The sequence below is a fragment of the Chiloscyllium plagiosum genome, chromosome 10 (assembly GCF_004010195.1).
Source record: "Chiloscyllium plagiosum isolate BGI_BamShark_2017 chromosome 10, ASM401019v2, whole genome shotgun sequence".
Taxonomy (NCBI): Eukaryota; Metazoa; Chordata; class Chondrichthyes; order Orectolobiformes; family Hemiscylliidae; genus Chiloscyllium; species Chiloscyllium plagiosum.
Genome location: NC_057719.1, coordinates 52,817,407 through 52,842,635, shown reverse-complemented (window position 1 = coordinate 52,842,635; position 25,229 = coordinate 52,817,407).

Below are 25,229 nucleotides of genomic sequence, written 5' to 3'. Positions count from 1 at the left end.
GCGAACATCTGCCTCCAATCAGCTTTTGAAAGTTCTTGCCTAATATTGTCAAAATTGGCCTTTCTCCAATTTAGAACTTCAACTTTTAGATCTGGTCTATCTTTTTCTATCACTATTTTAAAACGAATAGAATTATGGTCGCTGGCCCCAAAGTGCTCCCCCACTGACATCTCAGTCACCTGCCCTGCCTTATTTCCCAAGGGTAGGTCTAGTTTTGCACCTTCTCTAGTAGGTACATCCACATACTGAATCAGAACATTGTCTTGTACACACTGAAAAAATTCCTCTCCATCTAAACTTTTAACACTATGGCAGTCCAGGTCGATATTTGGAAAGTTAAAATCCCCTACCATAACCACCATATTATTCTTACAGATACCTGAGATCTCCTTACAAGTTTGTTTCTCAATTTCCCTCTGACTATTGGGGGGTCTATAATACAATCCCAGTAAGGTGATCATCCCTTTCTTATTTCTTAGTTCCACCCAAATAACTTCCCTCGATGTATTTCCAGGAATATCCTCACTTAGCACAGCTGTAATGCTATCCCTTATCAAAAATGCCACTCCCCCTCGTCTTTTGCCTCCCTTTCTATCCTTCCTGTAGCATTTGTATCCTGGAACATTCAGCTGCCAGTCCTGCCCATCCCTGAGCCATATTTCCGTAATTGCTATGATATCCCAGTCCCATGTTCCTAGCCATGCCCTGAGTTCATCTGCCTTCCCTGTAAGGCCACTTGCATTGAAATAAATGCAGTTTCATTTATTAGTCCTACCCTGTCCCTGCCTGCCTTGACTGGTTGACTCACGTCTGTTCTCAGCTGTACCCATCTCAAATCGATCTCTTTCCTCACTATCTCCCTGGGTCCCACCCCCCCACCTTCCTAGTTTAAATCATCCCAAGTAGTTCTAGCAAATTTCCCTGCCAGTATATTAGTCCCCTTCCAATGTAGGTGCAATCCGTCCTTCTTGTCCAGGTCACTTCTACCCCAAAAAAGATTCCAATGATCCAAAAATGTGAATCCTTCTCCCATACACCAGCTCCTCAGCCATGCATTCCTCTGCTCTATCCTTCTATTCCTGCCCTCACTAGCTTGTAGCACTGGAAGTAATCCAGATATTACTACCCTTGAGGACCTCCTTTTTAAATTTCTACCTAACTCTCTGTAATCTCCCTTCAGAGTCTCAATCTTTTCCCTTCCTATGTCATTGGTTCCAATGTGGACAATGACCTCCTGCTCGCCCCTCTCCCCTGTGAGAACATTCTGCACCCTCTCTGAGGCATCCTTGATCCTGGCACAACACACCATTCTGCTTTTTCTCTGCTGGCCACAGAAACGTCTGTCTGTACCTCTGACTACAGAATCCCCTAACACAATTGATCTCTTGGAAGCCAACGTACCCCTCGTTGCATTAGAGCCAGTCTCAATACCAGAAACGTGGCTGTTTGTGCTACATTCCCCTGAGAATCCATCACCCCCTACATTTTCCAAAACAGCATACCTGTTTGAAATGGGTATATCCACAAAAAACTCCTGCTCTAGTTGCCTACTTCTCTTACCCTTCCTGGAGTTAACCCATCTATGTGACTGTATCTGAGACTTTCCCCCCTTTCTATAACTGCCATCCATCACATACTGTTGCTGTTGCAAATCCCTCATCGCTTCTAGTTGTCTCTCCAACTAATCCACTTGATCTGATAAGCTTCGCATCCAACAGCATTTATAGCAGATATAATCCGCAGTAACCCTTAAACTCTTTTTAAACTCCCACATCTGACAAGAAGTACGTATCACTGTAAAGGCCATTTTGCCTCCTTCACAATCTACAGACCCAGAAAATAACACCGTTTTATTCCTCTACAAACACTGCCCCAGGTTAAATTAATAGCTATAGCTTATATTTTAAGTTTAATCATGAGATTTATCTCCAAAACCGTATAATCAAGATAGAATCCACTGTACCCCCTACTGCAGCCTTTCTCTCGGACAGACTTAAAACAACAATTAACTTATCTGATTCTGATTCTGATTCGCCCAACAAATCCTCCAAGATTAGTTGTGAATTTCACTGTTTGTTAATTTTCCCAGACACACTCCGATGTCCAGCGATACACGAATTCAAACAGCAAAGGCAGTAACTGTGCAGGTTTTCTCTCTCTCTCTCTCCTGCACTGACCTCACCTTTGCAAGTTCGTCAAGTACAAGCCTCCCTTTTGAAATGCAGTTTATTGTATTTAATTATTTTCTCCTCATGTGGCTGTCTGGTAATTTTGCCTTGAATTGCAACTTCCCAAATTTTCCCTATACAGATGTTAAATTAAATGGCCCATAATTCTTCATGAGTCATTCATTTTTGTTGGTTTACATTGTCTTAATAAGCAGAATACTTGTTTTATTTTACTTTACACCAGCAATAACAAACAGAGGGAATGATTAATTTACTCGGAAAATTATATGATGCTTACGCAGCACTACCTTTTTTATTAGAATTGGTGACTGGAAAAAGATATAACTCCCTATTTCACGGTATTACATCTGGCATTTTATTAAATCACTTGTCTACTTCAGCATTATTGGCCTGCTGGCCATTTTTTGCTTATTACAGGCAACAATGATGTTCTTCACTTGATTAAATTGTTTTCACTTTGATGTTCAAAGTGCCTCAAAAAAGTCCAAACAATTCAGACTCAAAATTGTCCAGGCCACCTTTTCTTAACAATTTGTGATTTCAACACATTGAATTTCTCTTCTTTGATTTTAAGAATCAGTATTTATTAAACCAGACGCTGTAAATTATTTGCAGTCCATTATGATACTGTGCTTGCCAAACAGCTGTTCTTGAATCAGTTTAGAAATTTCAGAAAAGCTGAAAATATTTTTGGTGTGCTCATGGATAATATATATATTTAGTGTAACAATTTGGAGTCAAAATAATAAATTATGGATGAAATTGCTGTGTTATTATGCTAAGATATAAAACAATAAAACAGAACATACTTGCCAAGTTTAGAACATAGGACATAAAACAGAATATTACAACACAATACAGGCCCTTCGGCCCTCAATGTTGTGCTGATCTGTGAAATTAATCTGATGTTCATCTAACCTACACCGTTCCATTATTATCCATATGTATGTCCAATGCCCATTTAAATGCCCTTAACGTTGGCTAGTCTACTACTGTTGCAGGTAGGCCGTTCCAACCCCTCTACTACGCTCTGAGTGAAGAAACTATCCCTAATATCTGTCCTAAATCTATCACCCCTCAATTTAAAGCTAAGTCCCCTCTTGTTAGCCTTCACCATCCAAGGAAAAAGGTTTTAACTGTCCACCCTATCTAACCCTATGATTATCTTTTGTGTCTCGATTAAGTCACCTCTCAACCTTCTTCTTTGCAATAAAAACAGCCTCAGTTCCCTCAGCCTTTTCTCATAAGACTTCCTTGCATACCAGCTATCATCCTAGAAAATCTCCTCTGAACCCTTTCCAAAGCTTCCGCAGCCTTCCTCTAATGTGGTGACCAGAACTGCATGCAATGTTCCAGGTGCAGCCTTACCAGTGACTTATACAGCTGAAGCATAACCTTGTGGCTCCGAAACTCAAACCCCACCAATAAATGCCAACATTCCATATGCCTTCTGAACAACCCTATCAATATGCATGGCAACTTTCAGAGATTTATGCACCAGCACACCAAGATCTCTTTGTTTATCTACCCTGCCAAGAATTTTACCATTAGCCCAGTACTCTGCATTCCTGTTATCTCTTCCGAAGTGAACTATCTCACACTTTTCCGCATTAATCTCTATTTGCCATTTCTCAGCTCAGTTCTGCATCTTATCTAAGTCCCTCTGTAACCCACAACATCCTTCAGCACTATCCATAACTCTGGCTCCGATAGTGTCACCTGCAAATTTTCTAACCCATCCTTCTACACCCACATCCAGGTCATTAAAAAAATGACAGGATGAACATTTCCCATCAACCAACACCCTCTGTTTTCTTTCAGCTAGCCAATTTTTGATTCAAACCGTTAAACACCTTCAATCACAAAACTCCAGATTTTGTGCAATAGCCTACCACGTGGAACCTTATCAAATGCCTTACTGAAGTCCATATACACCACATCAACCGCTTTACCTTCATCCACCTGTTTTGTCACTTCCTTGAAAGAACTCAATAAAGTCCCAATTTAGTCTGCTAGGATGCTGCATTATTAAATTTTGTTAGCTCCTTGCTGTATAACTTAAGGATTCATAATCTTGATTATTAACTTGAAGGCAGGGAGAAGGATGAGCTGAGAAATTATGGAAGCATTATCTTCCCACAAATCCTGCCAAATTTAATGGCAGGACCCAGATGTCAGTTTTTGTGACACCACAGTCAAATAAATTGAGAGGCAGAAGTGGAGAGGAGTCAAGGAAAATTCAGGAGTCTGGGGTGGGGAAATCAAGATCAGAATCTCCAGCTGGAAGAAACTGGACAGTGTAGTATTGACAAAAACAGAGAAGATCAGAATCTGGAACCAACAAAAATAAGCAAGACTGGGACTGTGAATGTAAAAGCATTGGGAGATCAGGAGACCAACTTCAGGGGAAAGAAGATGAAATTCCAGAACTATGGAAGATCAGAAAGGTCAGTGCAAAGTGTTAACCAGAAAAGTTCAAGCAACACCAGGAAGGCTGGAATCAGGGAGCTTGGAGATGAGACACAATTCTAGGCTGAAAAGCAATCAGAGGCCGAAGGCAGGTTAGAAGCTGGTTCACAGGGGATTAGGTGGGTCAACTGAGAAGATGGGAAAGAAACCTCGAGGTAGAATTTTGAATAGGTTAGATGAGGTTTCTGATCATGGTGGAGTTAATGAACTACATGGATTCTTCAGAAAACAGAGTCTAGTGATCACCAATGATAGGAGTTAATAACTATTACACTAATTATTGGGTGCAACATCGCTGACATCAATGATATCACATGATGCTAAAGTCTGTCTCCATAAATAATATGAATAGTCAATAAATATTCACTTGTTTGCACCAGCATGGTTTCAAGCTTTCTTCTCATAAAAACATCCAGACCCTAGTCAGGATTATCATGCAAGATGAATTACTGCTCATCCAAACATTAAAATGAGTATTAGGTGATAACATTGTGAAGAAAGAAAGGTGGAAATCCTTTCCCCCAAGCAATATATGATGAATTCTAGGCATAGCAAGTTCATTGTAATAGATGGATGCAATTTACAATCCACGGAAAATATTTCTGATATTTCATGCTACACACAAAGGGAAATGACTTGTGTAACATTGACATTCTTATTTCATTTACACATAATGGCCTTGCATATGTCTATTGATTTTGCAAGAGATCTATTTCCTATTTTCACTGCTCTGTTTGGAAAGGTGTATTCTCATTTGTAGCCTTCTTCAAATTTAAATAATTTTGTACCCATATAAATAAAAGATCCCCCCTAGGGCAAGCAGATAGACACGGAGTTAGGTTCATGATTGTAATTAGCTCTTGCTCCACTGTAGAGAAACGAAGTGGTTCTGTGGTGAATTTCTGGTAAGTATTTAAGGTCCTTTCTATTGATAAATTTTAAGATAGTTCACAAATTGATGGTAAAGTTAATAAAATATATAAAGAGCATCCTAAACAAATTAATAATATAACTAAATAATTAAAACTCATTAAGCATGGTTGTTCAAATGAGGTGACAAAGTTGCAGCATGTGGGAGTTTAGGAATACACTGTCAATAAGGGTAAACCTATCTGTAGCAAATGTTTGAACTGAAGGCTGAACTGCAGATAATGTGAGACAAAAGGAATTCTTTGCATCATAAGGCAGTCACACCACTTTGGAAAGGGCCATCTGATTTGATCAGTGGTCAATCACAAGAAGATTGAGTAAGGCAGGAAGGTACCCAGAGGACAGGTTGGCAGGATTGGCAGCCTTTTCAGTTGTCCAATAGTGTGGGTGTTCTCTCAGCTTTTTTGGATGAGAGACAGGGCTATAGATTGGATGTCCATGGTACCATGGTACAAAAACTTTTCAAGTGGGTGATCAACAAGGAATGTAGCCATAGTAGAGTAGTCAATAATTATATAGTGGGAAGAATTGACATCTTTCAATTGTAAAGATTGAGTTCAGATGATTGTGTTGTGTCTCAGCTGCCAAGGTTCAGGATGTCAGCTCAGGGCTATCTAGGAACTTGGAGTGGAAGGGAATGATCCAGTGGTCATGGTCTATGTAGGTTTCAATTAAATAAGTAGAATTAGGAAAACAGTTCTGTATCGAGATTATAAAGTGCTGGGCACTAAATTAGAAAACCAGAGCTTCAAAGATTATGGTCCCTGAATTACTACCTGAGCGGTGTGTAAATTGGCATTAAAATTAAAGAGATGAGTACATGTCTCAAAGACTGGAAAAAGCACGCTCTGATTCGTGGGCCACTGACAACAATATTAGAGAAAGTAGGGGCTGTATCATTGCAATAGTCTGCATCTGAACCATGCTGGGCTATGTGTTTTTGTGAACTGCACAACTAGGATAGTAAAAAGGGTTTAAAACCAATGGGAGCAAGGGATAGAATGTGGGAAGATAATGTAAGTCAAAACATTGGGTCAAGACAGAAAATGAAAATAGTAATATGGGAAATAAGGTAAGAGAATGAAAAGAAGAAGAGCAAGAAAAAAAAACTAATGATGACATTAATAGTAAAGACTAGATATTACAAAGATAACAAAAATACTAAACTAAAGGCCCTGTATCTGAATGCAAGTAGCATTCAAAACAAAGTAAATGAATAGATTATGCACGTTAAGTTAAATAAATATGATATGATGGTCATTATGGAGACAAGGCTTCAGGATGACAAAGGCTGGTCTTGAAAATTGAGAAGTATGTGACATTAAAAAAAAATAGGTGGGGGAGAAGTGACAGGGTGGGGGCTAGCATTGGTAAGCAAAGATGCCATCAGTATAATAGTGAGAGATGCCATTGGTTCAGGTGATCAGGAGGCAAAATCAGTTCAGGTGGTGATGAGGAATAGTAGGAAGAAGAAGTTGTGAGCAGAAGTAGTCTATTGTGCTTCACTCTCCCACTCCACCAAGGACATGCAAGTCCTGGACCTCCTCCACCTCCAAACTGGAGGAAGAATGCCTCATCTTCCGCATGAGATCCTTCAATCACATGACATCAATGTCAACTTCACTAGTTTCCAAATCTCCTCTGCCCCCACCTCACCCCATATTCAACCCTCCAACTCAGCACCACCCTTTTGACATGTCCTACCTGTCCATCTTCCTTCAAATCTATCCACTCCAGCCTCCCCACCTGCATCCACCTATCGCCTACCCAGCTACTTTACTCCAAGCCCACCCCCCCCATCTATCTTTCAGTCCCCTTCCCCCACCCCACATTCTTGATGAAGGGCTTCTGCTGGAAACGTCGACTCACCTGCTTCTCGGATGCTGCCTGACCTGCTGTGCTTTTCCAGAACCACATTTTTAAATTCTGACTCTGTAGCATCTGCAGTCCTCACTTTCATGTAGTCTATAGTACCCTCAGCAGTGACTATGATCTGGGATAAAATATACAAGAAGAAATATTGGATGCTTGTGACAAAGGAACAGCAAATGTAGTGAGTGACTTTATTGTACATATAAACTGGAAAAATCAGATTGACAATAATAGCCTGAATGAGCAGTTCAAAGAATGTTTTCAAGACAGTCTGTTTGAGCATCTGATTTTGGAACCAACCAGAGAGTGAGTTATAATAGAGGAAGTCATGTATAATGTGACAGGATCAATTCATAATCGCGGAGTTAAGGCAGCCCAAGGTATCAGTGACCACAGTATGATTACACTTTTTATCTAGTTTGAAATTATTAGGGCATGAACACTGAGCTAGCTAAAGTGAATTGGCATTGTAAACTAATGAATAGCTCAATAGCAGTAGGCCTTCAAGGAGATCTTTCAGAATACTCACAGTAGATATATTCTCACAATGAAGAAAAATTCCAAAAGGAAGACTACCATCCATGGCTAACTGAAGAAGTTAGAGGAAACATCAAACTTAATTACAGCATAATGCACCTTTCATTTCATAGCTAGAATGGAATTGTGTTTCTTTCATCTTACCATGGGAATTCAGAAAGTAATTTTTGAATAATACAAATGCAAATATGTTTGAACAAACTTTGAAAAATGTCACTCATCATGTTGCTCCAAATGGACAGGTTAATTTCCATTTATCACCACTATCTATGATTTTTTTAAAATGCCATTATTCAATCCACCTAAATAAATTGCAATTTATTTGAAGTATGTGAAGCTTCTGAAGCCTCACATGATCTATTATTATCTTTCAAAAGTATCTTTTCTTTCAAAAGTAGTCAAATTCATTTTTTTTAAATAATGTAAACCATATTGTAACCATTTGGACTTTTTTTATTACTTATTTATGAGAACGACTAGTTACCTGGCAAATGCCTCTCTCTGTCTGAGTTTTGACAGAAATGATATCAAGTCTGTTTCTACTTGTCCCTGAAAGGGAGCACCCTGTGAGACACTAGTGTGACAGTAAATCAGATGAGCTAATTCCCTGAGTTGATATTGGCAGTTTTTACATCAGTAACATTCATGCTTTTATTATGCTGCAGTAACTAGAAGATGGTATGGAACAAAAACTGCAGTGGATGAAAATCTATTGGGGTAATTTAGATTTTGGCTGATCATGTAAAGCTAGTGACATTTCAACTGTCCGTTATACATCTCTCTGGTTTTTTAACTTGAAAATGGAATTGCGAATAGGAAGAATAATGTAACAGCCTATTGAGAGTTTGCAAAATTCGACAGTTGAACAGCAAATTGAGAAAATGAGAAGTGGTACAACTGACCAAATATGTGAATCCATTATGCTATTATATATCATATATTTATAAAGAATTCATTTTCCAGGAGAGATGTAATAGTTTGTCCATGGTCATTTTAAATAAATAATTTGTTTTGACAAAACAATCTAAAAAAAAATTGATCAATTTGCTGTGAGAAACATATGCTTATAGTAACTTACAAATAATCTCTAACTACAAAGAACAACAGATATTAATTAACAATCTTCTGTAGAAAAGCAACGTAGTTCTTCCCATAGTTTACAGAAATAATCTTGATTAGTATTCACTCCAGAGAGAAGTTGGTAAAAATAAAGAAAATCAATTATAAAATTTGAAGCTGTTTGGTCTGAATGTTAAAACATTTAATCCTTGCATGAAACACCTGTAGTAAATGTACCGCTCTGGAAATTGTAAGATCCTGCTATGCAAATTATAGAGAACATTTAAGAAATTGTTCTCCAGTGAATTTTGGTATCTGGATAAAGGAGAGGTAGGAGAAACAACATAATCTCAAATGACTCCACAGAGAGAGAAAATTTGTTTACCAAATCCTTATTAGTTTGAAATACCTTTCATTTCTGTGTTTTCAATCTAAAGCTCAGGTTTATAACTGAATATTATTGTTGAATATGTGAAGTCTTTGAACTGAAGTTGAAGTGCTCAGCATTTCTGTTCAGGTACATTGCCAACAAACTGTTCACAACAGTGTTCTTGAATTAAAAAGCATTTCTTTGAACATAAGCATTCTTTGGGTCCTTGATAGTACCAAGAAACATATTTGAAATAATAGCTCTCCAGCCCAAACTAAATATGAACAGTTTTGAAATAAAGGCCTCGGATTGGTTATTATCTCAAACATGGTCAGTGGAAATTAACTGAAACGATAAATATTAGTGCAACACAAACAAAATCATGGCCCTAATTTTAATTTGAAGATAACCTCTGAATAATGTCATGAAAATGTGTGGGGATTGCCTGGAAATTAAATTAGTGATCACAACTGAATTGAAGCAATAAACCTTGACTTCTAGATTTTATGCCTCCAAGCAATACAACAGTGATGATGAGTGTCCAATTTCAACTCTGTTCATAAGATCAATATAGAAAAATAAAGTCAAGGAACCAGGATATATCTAGGATGGTGAGCAGACAACAAGGGCAGCATTCATATTCAATGGTGAAGCTTTGGATTTAGTGCTGGAAGTAACTTTCAGCTCCCATCAAGAATGCTGTGGTTAGCAAAGGCTGAAGGAATGACCAGTCGGAGACTGTGCCTCTGTCTTGAATGCAAACACATCAGGCAAAAAAAGACTACATTCAACTCCAGTCTGTAGTGTAAACCCATACTTAAACGTTCAACTTTGCCAGGTTTCTACTGTAATGTGATTCATCAAACCAAGTAAATTTTTATCATCACCAAAATTGCACTTTTGCTGCATTTTGTCATTTTTAAAAAATATCCATTTGCTGATTCCACTCACACCAATGTTTATACAATGTGCTGCATCTCTCTGACACCTTACTTGAATGGGCTGCATCAATCGAATGAGTGGCTTCAAGAAGTAACCGATCTGTTTTGTCTTGCATTATAAGTGAAAGAAAGTGAAAAACACCAGGGCTATTATGAAAAGACTGGAGAAGTCCAGATAACCCATCTCACACCTGAACAGGCAGAAGTTCTTGCCTTTAGAGACATAGCTCTGCCCTTCATGACTGGAGATGTATAGATAGGGAGCTCATAGATAGCAGATGACAATTGCAAATATCTCTGATGAATGTATACAGTTTTATCATCAGTCTCTGAAATATGAACATACTGGGTAGAGAGGTCATAAGAATTCATCTTTACCACAACTAATCCCTACCTTTTTCTTTTGCCCACTGGCATAGAGTAAACTTCCCAGGGCATGCAAGAAGATATCTGCTCAGTGCAATTCATTTCACTTGAGGATGCACCTGGTTAGGTAACTTTTCAAAAGTACAAGTGAATATATGGGTCAGGACCCTGAAGAAACCAAGTGAGCAAAGCTCTGTGGGTTTACCCAAGAAGTTTAACTTTCTGATTGGGAATTCCGTTTTCCTCTGGGACCCTCTGCAAAGGTCTCTGACAGTCTTGCACTTGGAGACCTTGGACAGTTCCAATGTACTTACTTGAATAGTTACCCAGGATGTGTTAGACAAACTAATACCTTGTTTAACACCTGGGTCATTCCACAATTGACCCACCTCCACTTCCCAATAATCACATGCTTGATGATCCCACTAGCTGACCCCCAACGCACTCTATCACTGCCCCAGCACAGACCACCTGCCAACCCCATCCCTGAGCCTTGCCAAAACAATTTCAAATAACCTCCCATCCTCCTCCCTTCCATTCTTCTGACCGACCCTTCCTTCCAGCTACCAACCGGATTCATTCCTCCCATTGACCAACCAGGTTGTACCCTCTATCTGTGTTCATCTATTCCTACCTCAACATCCCACCCCTCTCCCCACCTAAAACTCTCCTCCACCTCCTCTTTATCTTCCACCAACCCCAGTTCTGAAGAAGGGTTACATCCAAAATGTTGACTTCTTCAGCTCCTGATGCTGCCTGGCTTGTTGTGTTCTTCCAGCCTCCTGCTTGTCTACCTTGGAATCCAGCATCTGCAGTTTTTTTATCTCAAACAAAATCTGTTCCAACCAGCTCTTTGACCCAACTATCCCCAACCACAGAATACCCAACTTGCCCTTAGCCAACTGTTCCCTAACCTAATCTGACTATTCATCTGATCAGGCCCAACCACTCCTCAGACCAGAATACACCACAATCACCAAATTCCTCCCTTGTGTTAATCCGGGCTACCCCCTAACTAGGCATACTATGCCACTGACTTAATCTGATGTCACTTAATCATCATTGCTTACTCGACTTCACCCAACATTCAACTATCCTCCAAATTGGCCGATCTACTTTCCTGGCCCAACTCAACTACCAATCCCTCCAACCTGAAGTAGGAGATCAGGAATGATTGAGTACAATAACAAAGCAGTTTCGATGGACTGAAAGGCGCACTTCTGATTGCATTTCTTATATTCCTGTGAGGAGACATTGCAGAAACAGCTGTTGAGGGTGTGCTTCTGGAGAGTATTATTTTTCAAGCTTTGTTCAACAGGCCAGTTTCTCAACTATAAATGCGATCATTGAGAAGGAGATAAATAGAGGTGTAGTACCAAGCAGACCAGGTACTGTCAGACAAGCCATACCCTCTCCCCACAGCGTAGAAGAGGATGGTGGTGTTTGACCTGACATTTAAGGTACTGATGGAGCAGGGAATTGTAATAGGGCTCCTCAAAGATCAGCAAGGCGGCCTTTGTGTGGAACCACAGAAAAGGGGAGAGATACTAAATGAATATTTTGCATCAGTATTTACTGTGGAAAAGGATATGAAAGATATAGACTGTAGGGAAATAGAAGGTGACATCTTGCAAAATGTCCAGATTACAAAGGAGGAAGTGCTGGATGTCTCAAAACGGTTAAAGGTGGACAAATGCCCAGGACCTGATCGGGTGTACCCGAGAACTCTGTGGGAAGCCAGAGAAGTGATTGCTGGGCCTCTTGCTGAGATATTTGTATCATCGATAGTCACAGGTGAGGTGCCAGAAGACTGGAGATTGGCAAACGTGGTGCCACTGTTTAAGAAGGGCGGTAAAGACAAGCCATGGAATTATAGACCAGTGAGCCTGACCTCAGTGGTGGGCAAGTTGTTGGAGGGAATCCTGAGGGACAGGATGTACATGTATTTGGAAAGGAGAAAGAGAGGACTGCAGATGCTGGAGATCAGAGCTGAAAATGTGTTGCTGGAAAAGCGCAGCAGGTCAGGCAGCATCCAGGGAGCAGGAGAATCGACGTTTCGGGCATGAGCCCTTCTTCAGGAATGAGGAAAGTGTGTCCAGCAGGCTAAGATAAAAGGTAGGGAGGAGGGACTCACTGAAATTCTTCAAGGAAGGCATCGTTGCAAGAGGATTCGCAGTAGGTTAAAGGGTTATAGAGAGTGGGCAGGAAAGTGGAGTTGAGACCGAGATGAGATCAACCCTGATCATATTAAATGTCACAGCAGGCTCAAGGGGCTGAATGGCTTACATCTGCTCCGAGCTTTTACGTTCCTATGTTCTCCAGCTCCTGTTTCGTATGTTTTTATTCTTACAAACAGTGGGAGCATAATATAGCGACTTCCATGCCAGGAGTATACATCTGGTATAGGAACTTGTGGGCAGAGATTGCTACATGTTTAACACTCGCAAAACAGGCACAGTGAGTTCTCCCAAAGAATGAGATATTTCAATGATTTCAAATTTGGCAGCATAAGAAAAAGTCACTTATTAATTTAAGCCATTTGCGAAAAAAGCTTGAATGTTGTAACGTTGGTCCTTTTGACTTTGGCTCCCTACCAAGCCAGGGGGGAGAGGAAAGTACTCTTGATTGACACTGATGCCACATTGTACTTCCATGGTCATTTCAACGGTGCAGTCAAAGCTGAACATATGAACTAAAAGCACTAATTGAACATATTATTACAACATGGACCCAATTCCATTCTGGGAAGCGTGCTTTTGTTGACCTGTTAGTGAAATAGCACAATATCCAAGGGCAAAGGATTAAGAACAGAATGAGACCATTCGGCCCTCTGAGACTGCTAAGCTGTTCTTTAAGATCAAGGATAATCAGGGTGTCGGCTCAACTTCACTTTCCTGTCTGGCTCCCTCCTAACACCCAATTGTCGCGAGCTCAGCCTTGAACAAATTCAATGACACACCCCCGCGGCTTTTTGGTGAAGAGAATTCCATTGATTAATAAAGGGTATTCATATTCTTAAAGAGTGTCCCTGAGCTTTACAAAAGGTATATCTTCCCAGTGCCCGCCCTCTCGAGCCCTCTCTGGATCTCATGTGTTTCAATAGCATGAGCTCTCATTTTTCTAAACTCCACTGGTGCAGGTCTAACCTCTGCAACCTTTCCCCATTCAATAACTCCCTCATCCTCAATGAACTGTTCTGAATGAAATGGTATCTTTTTTCCAAATAAGGAAACCAATACTGCAGACAGCTGAAATAACTGCACGGAGGCCGGTATCCCATTATTAAGTCACCCTTTATTCACGTGTGCACAGTACATGGGCTCTGACCACCCCTAGAATGAGGAGACTCTCTGACACTCCTGTTTATATCTGTGAGCCAGGGCTCCCTGATTAGCCCAGGTTAACAACCCCTCTCAAGGATCTTACAGACAATGGGATCCACCTGGCCCCTCTTCCAATCACTACAACTGTACTCCAGATGTGATCTCACTGACACCATAAACAGTTGTAGTAAAATATCCCAGTGTTATAGTCCTCTCCCGTTGCACTAAATGGCAGCATTCCATTCTCTTTCCTAATTATTTGCTGTACCTGTCTCTCTGTGAAATAGCATCTCACTGATGGGTTCACAGAGATGGCAGGATGGATGCAATGGTTGATCACGTTGCAATGTTTGAACTCATTCTAGGAATGATTCCCAATATCCAAGTGACAAATCGTTAGCTCTGCACACTGAGCTCACAGCATAAATTAAGAGCAGGAGGAGGCCATTTGGCCCCTCAAGCTGTGCTCCACCAATCAATAGACTCATGGCTGATGTTCTGCCTTAATTCCTCTCATTGCCCATTTCCCTTGAGTTGTGTTAACAGCTGGGAATCTAGCATAGACCTGTGAAGATCTGCACCTCCATTTTTACTATTCCAGGATTAATGAAGGCGAGGAGTTAACAGAGTTGCACCAATCAAATAGTGTAACATTTGCATATAGAGCAGCAACTGCAATGATACAAGACATTTGACTTGTTTGGCAAGTTCCAAATAACAAGCATTTTAGGGAATGTCTCAGGATAATGTGAATGTGTAGCAATAAGAACATAAGAACACCAGGATTAGGCCATTCAGCCCCTTGAGCCTGCTCCACTATTTCACATGATTACGCCTGATCTCATCTCAGTGACAACTCTGTATTCCTGCCCGCTCTGCATAACTCTTTAATCCAATACAGATTAAAAATCTGTCTATCTCCTCCTTAAATTTACTCAATGTCTCAGCATCCACTGCCCTGTGGATAAGTGAATGCCACAGATACATGCCCCTCAGCATCTGTATTTTCAATCTACTACACCTTATGAAGAAGGTGTTTGGTATGCTTTCTTTTATTGGTCAGAGTATTGAGTACAGGAGTTGGGAGGTCATGTTGCGGCTGTACAGGACATTGGTTAGGCCACTGTTGGAATATTGCGGGCAATTCTGGTCTCCTTCCTATCGGAAAGATGTGAAACTTGAAAGGGTTCAGAAAAGATTTACAAGGATGTTGCCAGGGTTGGAGGTTTTGAGCTATAGGGAGCGGCTGCACAGGCTGGGGCTGTTTTCCCTGGAGCATCGGAGGCTGATGGGTGACCTTATAGAGGTTTACAAAATTATGAGGGGCATGGAGAGGATAAATAGACAAAGTCTTTTTTCTGGTGTTGGCGTGTCCATAGGTTTAGGGTGAGAGGGGAAAGATATAAAAGAGACCTAAGGGGCAATGTTTTCACACAGTGGGTGGTACGTGTATGGAATGAGCTGCCAGAGGATGTGGTGGAGGCTGGTACAATTGCAACATTTAAGAGACATTTGGATGGGTATATGAATAGGAAGGGTTTGTAGGGATATGGGCCGGGTGCTGGCAGGTGGGACTAGATTGGGTTGGGATATCTGGTCGGCATCAACAGGTTGGACCAAGCTGTAAATCTCTATGACTCTATGACAGTGTCTGTGGTGGAAAGACTGGTAACCTCTACAGAACTTTAAGCATGGTTCTCAAAGGAGGTAATGCAGCCCATGACCATGACCATGGAAACAATAGAGACCAACAGGATTGCTGTCTTATCCGAATTTTAGACACCTGAGTCACAACTTTATATTTGTGATGCTATTCAACAGTATCTTCGTGCTGTTGGAATACCTCTATCAAACCCATCATCTCACCCACCCAACTACTCGTCCATCTTACACAGTCATACATGCATTCATTCATGCAAGAATTCATCTACCCACTTACCTATTTACCCACTTACACATCCACCTTCTGACACATTCACTCACTCATGCACCCATCCACCCAAACATCCATCTAGTCACCCACTTGTTCATTATTTACTCAGGTCTCTAAATGCTCACCTGAGTGAGATAACTGACACCATAACAACATCCTTTCTTCTGCTTCTGAACTTGCTCGCCCAAAAGCATGTTTCATGATACTAATCCATTGTTTAGGAAGCCCTATTTTAAGAAACAAGCTGCGATAGAGTCTAAAACATCAATGTCTTGTTCACAGTGAGTTGTTTCGCCAAATTAAACTTTCCTTTCTGCAAGTAGATATGGGGGAGCCACCTACTTTTCTGTCTCAGGACTCAGTTTACAAACAAATTATTCTGTCAGTTTATCTTATATGGGTCTGTTCCTATGGTCAGTTCCAAAAGGCCATGGCAGTTAATTTAATCGTGTTTAAACTGTTTTTTAAAAAATAGCTGGAGCATGCCCAGCTGTCAAAGCATTTAATTTATTATTTTAATTAAGGGTTAAGATTTTAGTGATGTTCCTAACTCATGTCAGTAAAAATTGTACTCTCAATAATTCCTCAAGGACAAAAACAAGATTAAACTTTATTAGCGTTGCATCAGATATAAGAGCTCATTGAGGCATTATGTTACTGATTCTGTGTTAAACCTTCTAGGCTGTGATCCAACAATGTTATCCAATAACAGTCTGTCAGTGCTGCATCAAAGTAGGGCATGGGAGAGAAATCATTATCCTAGTGTTTCTTCAATTTAGGCTGTTTGTTCTCCCGTCCTCTCACTCTTTAATCTTCTACCTTGATCATGCATGCTGTTCACATCAACCGACTCATATTGACTGTACTGTTCCTCATTATATGACACTCTGATTGCAATGGCCGTCTCACATCGCGATGCAGTGTCTCACATATACTAACATCCCTGGTTCCTCACACTGTGATACACTGTCCTACTTACAACGACAGTACTGGTCCCTGACATGATGACTCCCTTAGACGGGGTTGCAAAATGCAATGCACTAAGGATGGATAGCTTAATTCTTTTAGCTGAAGTTTCAATGATTGTACATCAGACAGGTATGACATAAAATAGCAATGTATTAATGAATGTGAGCTTGTATTTGCAATGAAGTATCATCTATGCCACATATCTGCCTTTGAAGAATTATTTTTTCCTTTGTTCCCTTTGTACCGTGAAAGGCAATTTGTGGCTGGCAGCACTTGACCTGGTGTGAGGCTGTGCTTTAAAAATGGTGCCAGTGCCAGGATTCCCAGGAGGTCCTGAAAGTGATGAGTATTTCCACCATTGCTGAGCAGATGATTATACAAGTGGGCATTATAGAACCATGATGCATAGCTGATGAGGTAAGCTGCAGAGAATCACATTATGTAACCTGCTAGAGCACACCAAGAAAGGCCCTCCATGAAACTCCCTGGAATTGACACATAGCCAATTTTTGGTAAAACAGAGACAAGGGTTTGCAATTGTGATCAGAATTTCTGGCCTATTGTCACTGGAGCTGTTCTGCACATGCTCGTACACGGTCACAATTCTTCAGTCAGACACAGAGCATTGGCGATGGAGCTCGGCCATGAGCCTATATTGAACATTATACTCATACTGAACATTCCCTCAACACCCTCGGGAATTCCTATGGGAGAACCTAATTCCTGGTGATTGAGGGCATGCAGCATTTGAGCATCAGCCCAATACTGACCTGCACATGACCCCAGTGCTAAGTTTACTCAAATCATCATTGAGATAGATCCCAGCATTTGGAAAATACTATTTCCTGGATTGAGACCACTTCTGTGTTTTTTCTCAACGGGAAACTTGAGCATAGGTTCTCTTAGAGCACAGGCTCCACGAGGTTTTGTTTTTAGCTTATTTTATCCTCTATTCTTGTCCTCGGATCAAACAAATGTTAATACAGTAAATTTACAACCTCTATTAATTTTGTGAGGGTGAGTGAAGGTATAAGTGTTAATAATAATACACAACAGACAACAAAATTGCAAAAAATTCAGGAAAGTTAGGGTCAACACGCTACCAATTTGTATTGTAGCATCTTAAAACACACCATGTTGAAACATTCATTTTTTTTATGAACCTCAATGAAGGTGGCCAACAGCCTCAGGGAATAGGAACAAGCCACACAATGGTTGACATTCAGGCTATCATTTTGAAAATTCAGCTTTTCCTGAAAAATAAGAAAACACGTAAGGCTTGTGGCAACAGGACTCTGTATATATCTATAAAAGTAATACCCCAACTAAAATTCTAAGCCATTAAACTGTATGTGTAAATCAATGGTGTCATACGCATGAGGGAAGTCAAACCACCTCCATTTGAGAGCTCAATTATATCACTAACCTACTTTACAATGATAGCTTGCCATCTCCTGCTGTTTCTTTGCATTTGCTGACATTTCCCACTTTTCAACATTGTAGTATGTCAGACTTCCCTTAATGTCAGGCTGCATTCTCAGCAGAATCCTGTAGAAAGTGTCACAGTGGGTGTTAATGGCCTGACCTTTTTGCTGAGTTGGATTTCAGACAAAATGATGTTTAATCTACTTTCTTATACATCTAAGTCAATAATAAAAAAATTCTTGTTGAAGAAATAAATTGTGCATGCCCATTGTATTGAAATACTAATTCATTGTCAGTCGTAATTTTAGAAGAAATATTAATGCTAATTGTATATAGTTATGCAAAAAGCATACATCCACTGTAAAGGGCTATTATAATCATCAAATCAGCACAGCAACAAGCTACCTGGTCCAAAGTGTCTGTTCTGGGTTTTGTCTATATTAAATAGGTAGGTTATTCCCATTATCCTGCTCATTCCTTGTACTCTTTTGAATATATTTTTAAGGCAACACCCAATTGCATTTAAACAAACTTTATGAACTACTTCAATGACAGATAATTTTACATTATAATTAATCTTGCTGTAAAAATTATTGTTTCAAACTCTCTGAATATTTTAAGGATTACCTGAAGTTTGTGTTCTCTCATTCATCATGTTCATGTTCAGTTCAACCTATCTGTAACATTTTATCATGTTGTACTGAATCGTTATCTTTACGACCTTACTCAGGTCTTTCTTGAACCTTCTTGCAACTAATAAAATTATAAGCCCTAACATCTTGCTAAGACTATACAAGGTGCGAGTCAGAACACAGCTAGAAAACTGTGAATGGATGTGGGCCCCTTACCTCAAGAAAGAAGTACTGGCATTGGAGGCAGTCCAGGGAAAGTTTGTTACGCTGATAATAGGTGTAGAGGGACAATTTTATGAGGAGGGGTTGAAAAAATTGGGCTTGTACTTGTTGGAATATAGATGAATGAGAGGCAACCTTATTGAAGTATATCAGATTCTTAAAGGACTTGCCAGGGTAAATGCAGAAAGATTGTTTTCCTGTGTGGGAGAGTCTAAAACAAGAGGGCATAATCTCAGAATGAGGGGTCACTTATTTAAGACAGAGATGAAGAGGAACTTCTCTCACAGAACTGTGATGTTGTGGAATTATTTACCACAGAAGGCTCTTGAGACTGGGTTATTCAGAATATTAAAGACTGAGATGGACAGATTTGTAATCAATACAGAATCAAATGTTTTGGGAAAAGGCAAGAAAGTGGAGTTGACAATGATCAGATTAGACAAAATTACATTTAACAGCAGAGCCAACTCAACAGGCTGAGTGACCTACTTCTATTCCTGTACCTCATGGTTTTAGGATTGAAGCTTTTGATTCTTGGTCCTGGATCATAATTCAAGGATGGAGCTGACAAGAGCATAGTTTGTGAGTTGGTAATCTTGGATTTATAGGCGGATAATACTTGAGTTGGCAATCACAGTGGAAGAGGATTACACATCACAGGAGATCATAGGTGGGCTGGATCCTGCGAGCATCATTTAAAGGGTAAGCAATTTGGGCTCAGATAAAACATTCCTACTCCTCTTGGCCTATGTGTAGTTAAATTAAAGGTATTTAACTGCTTACCTGATGGATCTAATTTGTCTCACTTCCTTTTACCTGCAGCATTCCCTGAGGACCTTTTAAAAATGTCGGCCCACGTGGTCCTCTAAAGGTTTCAATGACTACCCAGATTCGTAAGAGTAAATTAATCTAGGATATCTGGGTATATATGTAAAAGTCTGACCAAAGGGTCTGTTTCCGTGCTGTACGTCCCTACGACTCTATGACTCCATAAGTTCTAACAGACATCTGTTAGCGTACCTATCTGGAGACCTGAAGGTATGACCCATAGCTTTCACTTTGCGTTTTATGCAGCATTCACCTTTGTCCCGTAAGGAACACAATTCACTTACAAGACACTAATACCAACAGCTAGAATCAAGGCACCAAGAGCACCAGGTGCATCCAGCATTAGTACCAGAGCCTAACTTAGCTAAAACATTGTATTTTTAAAATTGATAATGCAAATAAGTGGCATATTTCTTGTCCAACTAGTATTATCTTAACTACAGAAACAAAAGGATGGAGGGGATGCCAAACTCCAGTGACAGACCCAGCTGTCTAGGATATATCAGTCCTATACTGCCTGGTTAATCATCAGCAGTAGTTTAGAACTTTTTTTTGCTGTATTTGCTTTCAGTCAGACATGATTTCAGTGATATTGCACAAAAGTTTTAGCCATCAACTTGATTATGAATGCAGAATTTACAACACAAATTGTGTCATATGTCACTTGATCAAAAATAGCAGCACAAGCTTTGCTTTACATTTGAAAATATGCATTAAAGCTGGAAACTAAATTAATTTAGTCTTTTTAATATTAAATGATTATACAGGGAATAATGTGGCACACATACAATGCAATCTAATTTTAAACTTAATCAAGAGACTTGCTGACACATCAATTTCCTTTTTGAAAAATGTTTTAATGAGAATACAATTGCAAATTGATGCATTGTATTAAAATTGATTCTCCTATTAAAGTCCTCCTATTGGGTTAAACTATTGATCTTTTAGTTTAAATAGTAAAGTAAGCTAAATCCAGTGTTACTTTTCACTGTTTATTAATTTTTCTTCAGATTTATTTTAGCTTAAAGTAAAGCTACTGAAGGGAAAATGATTTATACTAGAGCAGAATTTGATATGAAATAAAGCTTTATTTCAAACGATGTTGTGAAACTTGAAAGGGTTCAAATAGGATTTACAAGGATGTTGCCAGGGTTGGAGGATTTGAGCTGTAGGGAGAAGCTGAATAAGCTGGGGCTGTTTTCCTTGGAGCTTTGGAGGCTGAGGGGTGACCTTGCATGAGGGACATGGATAGGATAAATAGACAAGGCCTTTTCCCTGGGGTGGGAGAGTCCAGAACTAGAAGGCATAGGTTTGTGGTGAGAGGGGACTGAGTTAGGAGGAACCCAAGGGACAACATTTTCACACAGAGGATGATGTGTGTATGGAATGAACTATCAGAGGAAGTGGTGGAATAACAACATTTAAAAAGCAACTGGATGAGCATATGAATAGGAAAGGATTAGAGGGATATGGGTGTATGCTAGTAAATGGGACTAGATTAGGTTAGGCTGTCTGGTTAGCATGGATGAGTTGGATAGAAGGGTATGTTTCTGTTCTGTATGTCTCTGTGACTCTATGACTGTGAGTGATAGATGACAAAACAGGTAATCACAAGCTTGACTCCAAACATGCACTTCCTTCTAACCTTTGTCCAAGGTGTGTCCAGTTAACCAACTCTGATATTCAATTCACCATCAAACTGATTGGAAACATGTAACAGTCAACTGTTTTCTGACTAATTTAGTAAGACCAAGTTTTGAATTTCTCGCTTGGATGTTGTAATTTCTACTCTGGACTTCTTCTAGTGGTTGAAAGAAGATTTATAACAAAGAACAGGAGAATAACGTTTCCAGAGAAGGTAGATGCTCCAATCCCAAGATTTTACCACCCCCCCCCAAGCAACGTCCAATACAATTGTAGAAGGTATACAACACATACCTGTTTACTTCTTCCCTCCTCACCATCCAAGGTCCCAGACACACCTTCCACATGAAGCAGTGATTTACCTGCACTTCATTTAGTCTAGTTTATTGTATTCACTACTCACAGTGTGGTCTGTCCTACACTGGGGAAACAAAACGCGGACTGAACGACCACTTTGCAGAACTGTTACATTCTGTCTGTAAAAATGACTCCTGTGTTTCCAGTTGCCAGCTACTTCAACATACCACCTGGTGTTCCCTGGTCAACATCTCTGACTCGTCTTTGCTGCAATCCTCCAGCAAAGCTTAACACAGGTTGGAAGAACATGATCTCATTTTCTGTTTGGGGTTCATGCAGCCACCTGGACTCCATATCAAGTTCAATAATGTTAGAATCTGGACCCTGCTTTCCATGTCCTTTACCCACTCCCACATCCCTGGCCCTGTCATGACGCAGACTGCTTTCATCATAGCCAACCTATTTTCACCAAATAATGGTCTCTATTATCAGCTTTTCTTTCCCACTGGCTCTCACCTGTTACCTAACTGCTGTCTTCCTAACTGCTATTCGCTTTGTTTTTCTGGGCTCCATCTATACTTATTGTGTACTCCTTCCCCTCACCCCCTGTCTTCAACATATGTGTATCACCTTATCCTAGCTATTATCAGTTTTGAAGAAGAGTTACCGGACAGGAAATATTAACATTATTTTGTCCACACAGATGCTGATAGATCTGCTGAATTATATTTTGAGGTTGTTAACTGCCAAGTGCCTTCTTTTGAATGTTGATTTATCCATCACATGTCGAACTCCTAAGAGTGAGTTTTTACCTCTGAAAAATCAATTGAGAAGAAAAATTGTGATTCCTTTCATTGGAACAATAAATATTGCTGTTTTAAAATGGGTGTTGCTGGCAACATCAGATGATTATGGGGAGATTTCAACACTGATGATGCAAGAGAATTATAAACAGCCAAAAATCACAATCCCTGAAGCAATTTGACTTAAACTGGCATCTTTGCTTAATATCAATTTCACTGCCAGGTTCAATAACTTTGCAAAGCAATTTTGCTTGAAGTTGTTATTTGCAGCATTTTCAAGCAACATTTTTCTTTTGAAGCATTTAAGTTCTCCTCTGTGCATTTTTGCACAATTTATATTATTTAAACAGTAAAGCACACATTTGTGATAATTCTGTCATATGCTCCAGCCACCAAACAGATTAGATAGATGTCACAATAGATTCTCATCAACTACCCAATTGATTAATAATATAAAGTGTATTGATTTTGAGATCAAATATCATTTTGATTGCTTGATTAGAAATCAAGGCTTGAGCTTTTAATGGAGAAAGCAATAGGCAAAAATGCAATGATCATCCCAAATAAGTTGATTGAAATTCTTGAAGGATGCTGCAGGTGTAATAATGAGGGTTAGGTGGTGAAAAAAATGAGTCTGATAGTAAATCAAATAATCTTATTATAACTACATAGCTTTGGTTGCAAAGAAAATTGTGCATTAAAGTAAATAAATAAGTCATTTCAAGTTTAAAGAAATAATCTTTAGAAAACATTATTGAGTCCACAGTTGAAAACAGGAAAAAATATACATGATTAGAATAGCCTGATATATTTGGGGTGGCATGATGGCTCAGTGGTTACCACTGCTACCTCATAGCACCAGGGACCTAGGTTCAATTCCATTCTCAAGCAACTATCTGTGTGGAATTTGCACAGTCTTCCCCATGTCTGCATGGGTTACCTTTGGGTACTCTGGTTTCCTCCCACAGTCCAACGATGTGCATTTTAGGTGAATTGTCCATAGTGTCTGGAGATGTGCAAGTTAGGTGAATTGGCCGTGGGAAATGCAGGGTGGGATGCTCTTCAGGGAATCAGTGAGGACTCAATGGGCCAAGTGCCTGTTTCCACACTGCAGGGATTCTATGATTTCATCCATTTGTTTCAAAAAAGTACCGCTTGGCTAGTCATCTCTCCAAATATCTACTGATGCTCAACTTAATATGTATCTGTTCTTATTTACTTCTTGCTTGGCTGTCCATTTTGACTCTTCACTGCCATCTGAACTGACAGTGTGCCTTGTGTTTTCTAAACTTGAGGCTATATTAAGAACCTTGAACATTACGTCTACCACAACAAATTACAAAGGTCTTTAGTCAGTCTTTGGTTCAGATACCTTAACAATGCTACATTGCAACCCTGGGCAGCCATTGCTCCCCAAACCTTGAATTCCTCACCATCAAATGCCGCCCCTTCTATCTACCACGGGAATTTACCACTGCTATACTAACTGCTGTGTACATACTGCCACAAGCAAAGGTTGAGGAAGCTCTGGATGTGCTTTACTCCACCAACAACACCCTGGAGATGGAACACCCCAAAGCCCTGTTTATGGCAACTGGCGACTTCAATCAAGCCAATCTAAGGAAGGTGTCGCCCGAGTACCACCAGAACATTACTTGCCCCACCAGGGGTCCGAACATTTTAGACCACTGCTACACCACTGTGAAAGATGCCTACCACTGCATTCCTCGCCCTTATTTAGGGAACTCCGATCACAATGCCATGTTTACTCTCCATGCTTACAGACAAAAGCTTAAACAGGAGACCCCCTCATGGATATGGGTCCAGTGCTGGTCAGAGGAGGCAGAGAATCAACTCTGATGCTGTCTGGAAGCGGTGATTGGGCCATGTTCAAATAGTCCACAGGCACCTTGGGCAAGTACACCACCACCATCACAGATTTTATCAGCAAGTGTATGGAGGACTGCAAACTGAGGAAGTCAATCCGAGTGTTCCCCAACAGGAAACCCTGGATGATTCAGAACGTACAGAGCCTGCAAAAAACCAGGTGTGAGGCCTGCAGATCAGGAGACACAGTCAAATATAAGGAATCCAAGTATGACCTTAGCACACGGACATTTACTATAAACCGATCGACTCCCACAGCTACCTAGACTACACCTCCTCCCACCCTGCCCCCTGTAAAAACGCCATCCCATATTCCCAATTCCTTCGTCTCCACCGCATCTGCTCCCAGGAGGACCAGTTCCAATACCGTACAACCCAGATGGCCTCCTTCTTCAAAGATCGCAATTTCCCCCCAGACGTGATCAACGATGCCCTCCACCGCATCTCCTCCACTTCCCGCTCCTCCGCCCTTGAGCCCCGCCCCTCCAATTGCTACCAGGAAAGAACCCCACTGGTCCTCACCTACCATCCCA